Here is a 10,919-nt window from a genome sequence, read left to right on the forward strand (position 1 = left end):
ACAATATCATACAAATTAGTGTTCTACACTAAAAACAGCAGTGAAAGCGTGACCTCCAACAGACTGTAGAAGGTTCTGACATTGTATTAAGTACCCCTCCAAAATAATTTGGCATGCAATATCAAAACTGGCTATATAAGGCCCTTTTATTTTATAAGAAAAAATCTTATTTAAAAAAGAGAGAATTATAAAATAAATAAGTGTTGGAAATTCAGTGTGTATTTGATAACTACAGTTAATACTGTACTGTATTACATATTTGCTAAGAGAGTAGATCTTAAGAGTTCTCATCACAAGAAAAAAAATTATAATTATATAAGGTGAAGGATGCTAACTTGACATATTGTGGTGATCATGTCACAGTGGACACAAATATTAAATCATTACTTTTATACCTGGAACTATAATGTTATATGTTAACATTAAATATAATTTTTTTAATTAAAATTTTTATTTTAAATTTAAATTTAAATTTTTAAAAAAGAGAGAATGAAGAGAGGAGGTGGTCTTGTGCCTGAAAGTTATCTGGACGAAAATACAATATAACATGACATGACATGCTACAATATAATATATGACGATATAATACATAACAATGTAATGTAATATATTGGTATCTCCTCTATGTCTAAAATGGATCAATGTAACAAATAAGTGTTTTCCAAACTGTATTTATCTTTTTAAGGACAAAATCATCTTAATTATGAGATTACACATGAAATGTCCTATCTCTACCTTACACACCCCCACCCACTTCTGAGGGGACTTCACATTGCATGCAGACCTTAGTGGAGGAGCATTTTGGATACCCATTATGTCCCAGGCACAATAGCAGGCATTTTATTTAAGGAAAAGGAAGTAACATTTGCTGAGTGTCTGCTAGATACTACAAACCAAGCTACTTTTTATGTACACATTTTATTTAATCTACTAATCCCCAGAATGTAAAACCTTCTTGCAAATGAAAATAGTTTCAGATTTACAGACAAAACAAGTAAGTAGAAGAAGCAGCGATTATACAAGTCTGAATTACTCCTCAAATTTTATCCTTTCAAAAACACCATGTTGGTACAATCAGGAAAGTAAAAATCCTATTAACAATTAGAGAATCATTCAAACTGCATTTCTTAGAGTTATAATACAATTAACATTTTTTTTTTCAAATGTAGTTTCTATTTTGGAGGGAATATAATATGCAAATTATTTTAAAGGTTCTTCCAAGTAGTTAAAAATATCGAACACATTAAAGCTCATCACACTTATTTTTTTTTTTTATTTCAAAATCTCTCAGCAAACCATTTTAAAAAAGATGGTGGAGGCCAAAGTATTTGAGTTGTGTTGTGTCTCATGGGCCAAATTAAGTGAATGGTGGCTGAGGACTATCCATTTCTCATCCAGTTCTTTCAAACCCTTTTCCTCCCACCCATCCCCTAGTTCTTTGCTGTTTTTATCTGGTGACATTCATTATATATTAGATTTTTGACATTTTTTAATATCAAATTTATTTCTCCTGATAGACTCTAAGCAAATTGAGGGAAGGTACCAAATTTTATTATTTTTTATATCGCTTAAAATACCCAGTAACAGATGAGTACCAGAAGAGATACATAATGGAGTTAAAACCTATGGAATAGATTTAAAATCTAATTTATGTATCTGTGATCCAATCTATTTATGTTACTTAGCTGCATGACTTCCCTGAGTTTCAGTGCCCTCGTCTATAAAATGAAAGCCTGGAACCATACAGATTGTTTCATGAAACTTTACAAAGTTGTCTCATAGCCTTTACTTCCAATAAATAGCAATGGTTTCTTGGAAACATTCAGTGTACATTGAATAAGTTACTTACCGTTGTAAGGCTCAATTTCCTCATCTGCAAAATGGATATGGAAATAATTACTATCTTGTAGGACTAGAATGGATAACTGAATAAGATAAAATAACTAAAGTTCTTAGCAAAGTGTTTCCATAAATGTTCACATGTTTCAGCAATTTCATCATATTCCCCCAAATGACAAATGACATTCTCTTCTCTTCACCTCTAGTTCACTTCTTCAAAACTCGTTTGCTTTACTTACCCTGGAAGAAATCTTGAACTCCAGGTAAAAGAGAACAGATGTAGTCTGCTAGAAGAAGAACATATAGCTATTCTAGAGTGTAATATGGAGGCTCAGTTTTGAGTAAATGCCCTTATATTGTTAAATGATAAATATTCATGCGAAATCATCTTTTCAAACAGAGGAAACACATAATAAAAGGAATATTATGAATCCTTTGAAATGCAGCAAAAGAAGCCTTGGTTAAAATTTTAACAAGTTAGAGTCATTAGCTAAACAAATCTTGACAGCTTCACAGTCACATAGACACCTGACAAAGGCTTGATTTGTGAGACACCCTTAATAGGTCCCACTGCATTTTTCTCAAACATTCCATTTTGTTCCTAACTGTGGATCCCAAAATGTCATCCCCTGTTCTTTCTGCTTGCTGCATGTGTTTAAAGAGTACAGCTAATATTTCCCTTCATCAATGATCAGAAGAGAGATTCTCTTCTATATCTCGCTGTATTGATCCTCCCTAAAAAGGGGGACATGGTTGAGGAAAATAAATCAACTGATCCCTTAAAGCATTCAAAATGGAGACTTAGGTTTTGCCATTTTCTCTCAACTGCTAAAACAGCAGATGGTTCTATTGCCCCAACTAAAAATTTATGGGTTATGCCATACATAATTTATATTACTTAAGAGAAAGGTGACCTGATAGAAATACATGGTAATGAGCCTCTACCAAATGCTAGGCATTATGGTACTTAATTTACATATAATTGTCTTGTAATCCTTACGAAGCTGCAGTGGGGTAGGAAATATTAACCTTATTTTTGTAATCAAGGAAACTAAAGTCAGAAGGTTGAAAATAAATGAAAATAAATATCCTTTGTGGAACAATATATGAGGAGAGGATTCAGAGAGAGCAATGGAATGAGAAATGCATTTCATTTATTTACTTTCTAGTAGGGAAAAATATTATTATTACTAACAGTTCATGTTATATTCATACTTCAAATTTATTTTGAGTCATATTAATTTTATTTTATTTTAATATGAACTGAAAAATAGAACTTTTAGGTATAATTTTTCTACTGAATTATTTCATTTTTTCCCCCAGCAGCAGATCTCAAATTTCACAGAGCAATTAACTAAAAGAAACAACCCATATTTTTTTTGATAGAGAAATGTACTTTATATAGAACTGGTCAAGAATAAATCCCCTTTTATATTAATTAGATGTGAACATGTACATTGTCTCATAAAGAAATATGTTATTTTAAATACTTTTTGAATGGGCAGTCATCTTAGGCAGTAGCAGAAACAACAAACCTAAAACTTTAAAAACCACTGTAGAAAATTACCACAATAAAGTGGTGATGCAGAGAAAGAAAGGTGTGCAAAACTGATTTTACTGAAGTTTCTGCATTCTCCTTTGTAAAGGAGATAAATATATTTAATTTACCCATTTATATATTTATCTCAGATGAGCTCATTGTGAAGCACGAATATTTTTCTAACCAGAAGTTTCATATGTGAGCTATTTTTTTTTTTTTTTTACTACCTCCTAAACATTTTTCTCCTCTCAGAAAATCAAACCAACTTCTCCAATCTCATCGCCTTTCAAAACGAAATCAGTCTCTGGATGGTGCCATCAGATTGCTCCTTTGCCATTGGTATGTGTTTGGTGATGCAGGGAGAATGAGGATGAGGACCCCCTTCCTCTCTGTTCAATGCCTCGGAGTCAACCTGCACACCCATGCAAAGAGGCTCAGGGTCCACTCTTCCTGAATGCAATATCAAAACCCTTGTGTAGGTTACGTAGGCGGAAAGAAGTATAGGAGTAAGAGCGGGAGGGTGAGTGTGTGTATGTGTATGTATTGGGGAGTTCCCATCACTGTTTAATTGGATATAATTGTATTGTACTTTTGTGAGTGGCATAACTTCAGAAGAATGAGTTTTCATGTACATTTTCATTGAAAATCTAGCCACGAACCAATTATGTCCTTTAAAAATAATCGAAAAATTTGTTTCCCTATATTAAAAAAAGATTTGAATAGACAATTTATAAGAGAAGAAATACTGATTGAAAAATACATATGGAAATTATCTACTTTTCAGCACTCAAATAAATAGAAATTCAGCTTTAGTGTTAGTGAAAAATAAACAAATGTAAAAATTAGGACATTCAAGATGAGAATTTTTATAGTAAATGGGCAGTAAATGCCCTGATGGTGACAAAAAAACCGAGGTAACCTTACCAGAAAATGTCACATATACATCAAACCCTTAAATATTTTAATAACCCTTAGTGCTTAATCCTGAGAGGTCAACAACAAAAAAAATCAAAAACAGTAAAAAGTTAAAATATCCACAATATAATATCTATATTATATAGCCTTACTCAAAATATTAAATACTTTGGAAATGGCACTTACGATTGAAGGGAGAGGAATGGACCAATTATGGCATGCTTTATTTAAAGAAATACTATGCAAAGATTAAATTCATCTTTCCAAATATTATAATATGGGAATATGTTTGTTTTATATTACATGAAAAGATATATACTTTATACAATATTTAGTATGATTTCAAAATTATGTACAGGTTAAAATATAAAGCATGAGAGAGGTATACTGAATATGTTAATTTTTCTCAGTGACTATATTTGGTGTTATGGGTACTCTTTTTTTTTCCTAATTTTCTATTTTCTACATTCCAAGTATTTTCTCATGAGCACATATTAATTTTTAAAATGAATAAAAATAAATCTCATTAAAATTATTTTTAAGGTAAGCTTTAGAATTTAGAAGGCTTTTTTGAGTGAAATTTACTGTTTTATTAAAACCTAAAATAAACTAATCACCGCGCCCCCAATGGTTAAAAGATGTCATCTGAATAGTATGGATTATTCCTCCACAAAACTGGATCACATTCCTGCTTGGTTGTTATTTTAGAAAACTCACCTTTCAGTCATCTACAATATAGGCCATCATTCATATCGAACTTAATTAGAAAACAGTTTGGAAGTTGGAGGAATTTCTAATTTAAATCAATTAAAGAGAAAGTTGTCAGGTTCGCTTTTGGTTTGCTTATCTCTACTCTCACAGCAAGACTGGAGAGATCTGTCTTCCCCAATCTCCTTGTCTTTCTCCAGGATTATGTCATAGCATTCAGTGTGTAAATCTAGGAACTCATGGTGGCAATTAGCATCTGAGACTCCTGCCACAGCTAGGAGAAGGAGCCCAGCTGACAGACGAAGGCATTCCGGGATCCCATGCTGAACATTCTTTGATGGGCACTTCCTTTCACAAATGACATCTCTCTAGTTGGTGGGGCAAGGCAACTCTGTTCTCTAGCCCTATTTTCGTTCTGTGTTGAGAGCTCTTATTCCTTCCTTCATCCATGCCCTAAATCCTATTGTGTCACAGTTAATTTGGTTATCAAATGGAAAAAGCATGTCAGATAGTGACTATTTAAGGAGCACATTCCTTTCACTGTGTGGATCATTACAGGTCCTTTACCTCTCTATTGCTAAAATAAGATTCCTTGCCTTATCTCTTGTCTACCCACATATCCGCTGATTTAAAATGTGTGCTCCCTCTCTACCCAGCCTACATGGAACTACTTTCTGTGTAGTAACTTCTTTTTATGCATTCTAAAATCATCATTATCTGCCAAGCAAAGGGGACACAATATATTCTATATAGTGAATATATATATATAAACATATATCCAAATTGGAGCCCATAATCATTTATATATCTGTCTTATTTCTTATGCTGTGGTTCATAAGAACAAGGACCAAGTTTTAACTATCTTTAGTATCCCAGGATATAGATTACTCTCAATTTATGATTTAGAATCAGTGAAAGAATAAATGGGGGGAAAAAGCTGTCTCATATTACTTTTGAGTACAAAAGCAGAAGATTTCAAAGTGATAAAATCTCTGAAATATTTTAACAATTTGAGAATATAATCCAGGATATTTGAAATTGGACATACCTTGAAACACCTTGTATGTTTATGCATACAATAGATGAAAATAAATTTCTAGATTAGAGACTAGAAAATCTAGAATATATTATGAGTATGCATTTATTTAAGATATATCATGGGAAATCCTAGACTAGAGGTTAGAAAACTTCATTCAGAGTTTTTACCTCTTTAGTCAAAGTAGATGTAAAAGTCAAGACAGTTACCCAAGTCATCAGGGTGATTAGGTTTTCTCTTCTGCTCACGTGACTTTGATGTGTAGCTTTGTCTCCCATCAGATCATAAACCCCATAAGGTCAGAAATTCCACTCTATTTTGAGTTTCCAGAGTTGCCTCTCCCAGACTGTGTCTTGGTAGATGCTCATTTGGTTGATTGTTGTCAGCTGTAGAATAAGCCGGCTCCAGAGGTTTCAGTTCATTTGCTCTTAGGTCATTTCTTCTGGCGCCTCAGTCCCAGTTTATGAAGGGCCCTCCTGAAAGGCTGCTCTAGTGTGGAAGAACCCAGGGCAGAAAGGCCGACTGCTGAAACAGCAGTGTCTATGTCATATCTTAACTGTTCTTTAACTGTGCTGTGCTTTAAAATCATATTGGACACTTTTTAAATGAAGGTTTCTAGGCTCGCCCCCAGATATTCTTGAACTAGAGCCTAGAAATACACATTTTATTCATTTATTTACTAATTTATTATTCATTTAAATTGAGTTAGAATTGACATATAACATTATAGTAGTTTCAGGTGTACGACATAATAATTCAATATTTTATATATCGCAAAATGATCACCACATTAAAGCTAGTTAATGTCATATATTGTGTGTGTGTGTATAATATATATTAGGAAAAAGAGGTTTTATTGAGATTTTGCTACATAAATAGCTACAGAAAGCTGGGAGGGCCGAAAGGAGCAGCTGCAGTCTCCCTGTGCACAGGTCACTAAGGACTCTATGGGGAGGGGTTTTGGGGGAGAGACTCGTAATGACCAGAGGGAGAGAGGACCCCCTGGATGCTAACTGGCGTTAGGAGTCTGATAGAAGAGAAAGAGAAAGAGAGAAAGAAAGGGGGGATGTATGTGGCTAAAAGCCCAGATGTCATGAAGGAGGGAGAGGTGGTGGTCCAAAAGGTCACAGAGCTTGGAATTTGCTGGATCAGCACCTGTACCGTGTCCTTCACCACACGCTGCTGATCACCATCTCACACTGTTGATGTTGACTGTCTGCTGGGCAGCTCCAGCGTCCCCCGCTTCCAAGACCGCTTCCAGGACCAGGCTTCCACTGGTCAGCTTCCTCCCTGCAGCCCTGTTCTCATCAGATGTCCCACAAGGGACACGACCTAGGTCGGCAGTCTCAGTCACTTCTTATACACAGTGTGGTCACTCTGACAGGCGTCTGTCAGTTCGCACCAGGTAACTGTTCCAGTTTCTTTTTAATTCATTCTCACTCATGAACATGAGAGCAGTCAGCGCCTCAGTGGATGGCTGAGTGGAGACATAGAACTGTCAGGTTTGGGTGCTCGGCTGGAAGTTGGCCGCCTCGGTTGAGTCATGGAAATTGATACCCATGACAGCAGTGGCAGATTCTCCTAGTGCCAGACTCTATTTCAGGAAATCCCTGTATGCTGGTGCCGGCAGGCAGTTTGGCGGTGCCCATGCAGGATCGGCGTATCAGAGTTGCCAGGGAATGTGCACCACACCATGTGGGGGGCCCTGCATAAAGATTGGCAACTGAAAGTGGGGACCACAGCCAGCTCCTGTCTCCCAATACCTGACACTCAACTCAGCAGGAGGGCACCAGGAGAGACTGTGTGAGTGTCAGGCCAGCTGTCAGCAGCCAGACGGGACACAACCATGGAGGGAAACACAGGTTCGACACTGGGAGAGGTGAAGTCCTCTGGATTAAGCAGGGAGATGTCCTTGGCTGCAGGGGTACTTTTGTTGCTGGGAGGTGTTTTTTTTGTTTTTTGTTTTTTGTTTGTTTGTTTTCTCTTTTTTCCTCTAGGAGGCAGTTTCCACCAGCTTCCCCTCTGACTCTGGTGAGCTTCCGCTAGAATTGGAAGGCCTGATCCAAGGACAGGCCTTCTCCTTGAGCCTCTGTCACTTTCCTCCTCATTTTTCACTCTTGCTGTTCTTCCCTTTCTCCTCGTCCTCATCCTCATCTTCATTATCGGACTCACTGCTGGACTCTTAAGCTGATGCTCTTACTGTGGGAATCACTGGAGGGATGGGAAGGTGGGGGCCTCTGACTCTGCAGGGCCTGACTCCTGCTCAGAGTTTGAGTAGAAGCATTTCTCCTTGCCTTCATCTTGCAATTTGAGCAATTTGAGCACATAGTCTATTCATTTACCTCCATGTTGACCGCAGATGGATCTGAGGCTACCTGTGGCCCGTCTGGAAGCTTTTGGTAGCCTGTGGCTTTGATACTGAACAGGTGGGACAGTGAGTGCAGCCAGAAGTGATCCCGGTCTTTGAAGGAAGACTCCAAGACTGGAGTTGGTTTGGGTGCCAAAAAAGAGCTTCTTGGCACAGTGGCTGAGGGTGCCACCCTGCTCTAAAGGAATGATAAGCTGCCAGGTGAAGTGCGTTCCACTGTGGAGCTTCCAGTTGCAATTGGCCAGACTCAGTACACACTGGGTCAGCAGCCTCATCTGCTTAGAGTTGGTCAGGTAGAGCTTGCCTACCAGGTGGATGACCTGAAGCTTGATGGTGTCCACTTCTGCTGTGAAAGACTTGTCCATTTTTCTTGAAGCATAAGATGCAATCCTAGAGACAAACTCAGTACTTGCCGATGAGTCTCAGGATGCTAGCTTGGGCCATGGGCACCTGGAAGTTGTTTGTGAGCTTTGCCAAGTGTTTGATGATCTCCCATGCTGTGCCGAACGCATATGCAGTAGCTTCTTAATGATGAACACTGAATCTGTGACCATGAACTCATCGCAGTGAGGCAATAACTGAGCCAGGCCATTAAGGCAGGTGTGACAGACTCAGCCTATGTTAGTAGAACAGCATCCAGTGGCCTGGACTGTGACGACCACAGAGTCCTTATCCATGCTGCAAATGTAGGTCTGGAATTCCCATTGGACAGTAGGGATGTTAGTTTCACTCACCAGGTCAGGACTTATGGCTTCAGGGTCTTGATCTAGGTGGGTTTGGTGGACCTATTGTAACAGCTCTTTGAGTATAGCTCCAACATACCCTGGCTCTTGATGGACATGGTGGCCAAGTTCTAGAGCACTATGTCCTACATCTCATTGCTGAGAAGACAGGTCAGGAGTAACTGGGCCCCTCCATTGGGGCCAGGGATAGCAGGTTGAGGGAAGGGAGGTGGTCCAAACAGGAGGGAAGAGGGACCAGCAGGAGGAAGCTGGATGGGGTAGTGCAACGGCGAGGGGGCGAGTGGGCGAGTGGGAAGGGTGGAAGGGATGGACGCGTTCCATCCAGGGTCCTGAGAAGGCTTTTTTGTTTGTTTGGTTTGGTTTGGTTTGGTTTAAGAGCGAGAGAGAGCGAGAGAGAGAGCAAAATATTTTATTTGACAATTTGCAGTGTAACAATTTGCATTTATAAAAAAAATAGCAGTTTCTGCCCAGGAAGAAGCTTCGTGAATCAAAAGTCACTGGCAGTCGATACAAAGAAGAGTGGGCAGAGTTGAATTGGAGGAAGCTGAGAGAGCCAGAAGGGTCTCAGTCCCAGGAATCAAACCCAGCGCGGACCACGGCACACAGGAGACTGCCCCATCAACAAGGCATGGCCTTTCTCGAAGTGACAAGAACAAATGGACCCAGTCGTACATGTCTGTGAAACGTTTTTGCAAAACGTTCCATGGGTCTTTTCTGATCAACCAGAAAAATGCGAAGGGCCTGTGCTAACTCCACGTTTACCCAGTTCTTACACTTAGATTTAAAATGTCAAGTAAATTCTGTTCTTCTAGCAGAACCTATAGAAATTAGTTCCTTATGATTTTTATAAATATTTACATTTTTTTCAGCCTCTTTAAATTTATGACTTTGAATGTTTTTAAGAATAGTCGATGAAGGCTTTAAGCTTTGAGCCCGATAAGAGTAGGTCTTTCTTTGTAGCTTAATAGGGCTGATAATCACCAAATTGGTGTGGGAAAAAAATCGCACGATGGATGGCGCCTGCGCGGGGACCTGGGCGAGAGGTGGGGCCTAGAGATAAGATGGAATCCACCTGCTGTAGGCGGCTGAGGAGGAGCTCCAGGCCGGTGCGGCTACCCCTAGATGAGTGTGAAATTAGATGCCTACCCCTCAGGCCAATGCGGACGCTTTAAGATGAGCAAATGAGCCTCCTTCACGGAAAGTCGGCACCCCCCAGATTTGCTGCGGCTGCGCGGAACCCTGGAACCGGTAAGTCTGCACGCAGACCTGTAAGAGCTGTGCTTCACTCAGCTCGTTATACAGCCTGTGGGGCTCCTGGGCCGGAGCCCTGCTCCTATTGGTTTTTAAATTTAGACGTTTTGGGGGTTCCTCTTTCAAGTACAGGTCTTAAAAGTTGGGGGGGGGCTGGATGTGAGGTTCAAACCCTTTGCTCAAGTTTCGCGGTTTAAATTCCCTCCAGACTGTCTGGGTCTCTGCGCGCCCGGGTGGGGTTAATGAGGTTTATGGCGGGAGCGGGCCTTCTGTCACTCTCTGGATGTGTAGGCGTTGCTCAGACAATGATTAGACTTTTTTTTTGCGAATTCGGTCTGTGCATAGGAGGAGGTGAGTCCAGGATTCTCTCCCGTGGCCGTCTTGAAACCAGGACAATTGTGGAGGCTGAAAGTTCAGATTAGGCGCCAGCACGGTCAGGCCCTACACAGCCTTAAACAAGCATCATCTATTCTTTATGTATAGGTGGTTCATAGACCACACACTGAGAAACGGCCACTT

General features: G+C 39.2%; 1 pseudogene; it reads right to left on the reverse strand.

Moving 5' to 3' along the window:
- Nucleotides 1-7,224: 7,224 nt before the first annotated feature.
- Nucleotides 7,225-10,919, reverse strand: part of LOC105289874 — a 7,089-nt pseudogene continuing 3,394 nt past the window's right edge.

This window comes from Pteropus vampyrus, unplaced genomic scaffold (genome assembly GCF_000151845.1).
Source record: "Pteropus vampyrus isolate Shadow unplaced genomic scaffold, Pvam_2.0 Scaffold29, whole genome shotgun sequence".
Lineage (NCBI taxonomy): Eukaryota > Metazoa > Chordata > Mammalia > Chiroptera > Pteropodidae > Pteropus > Pteropus vampyrus.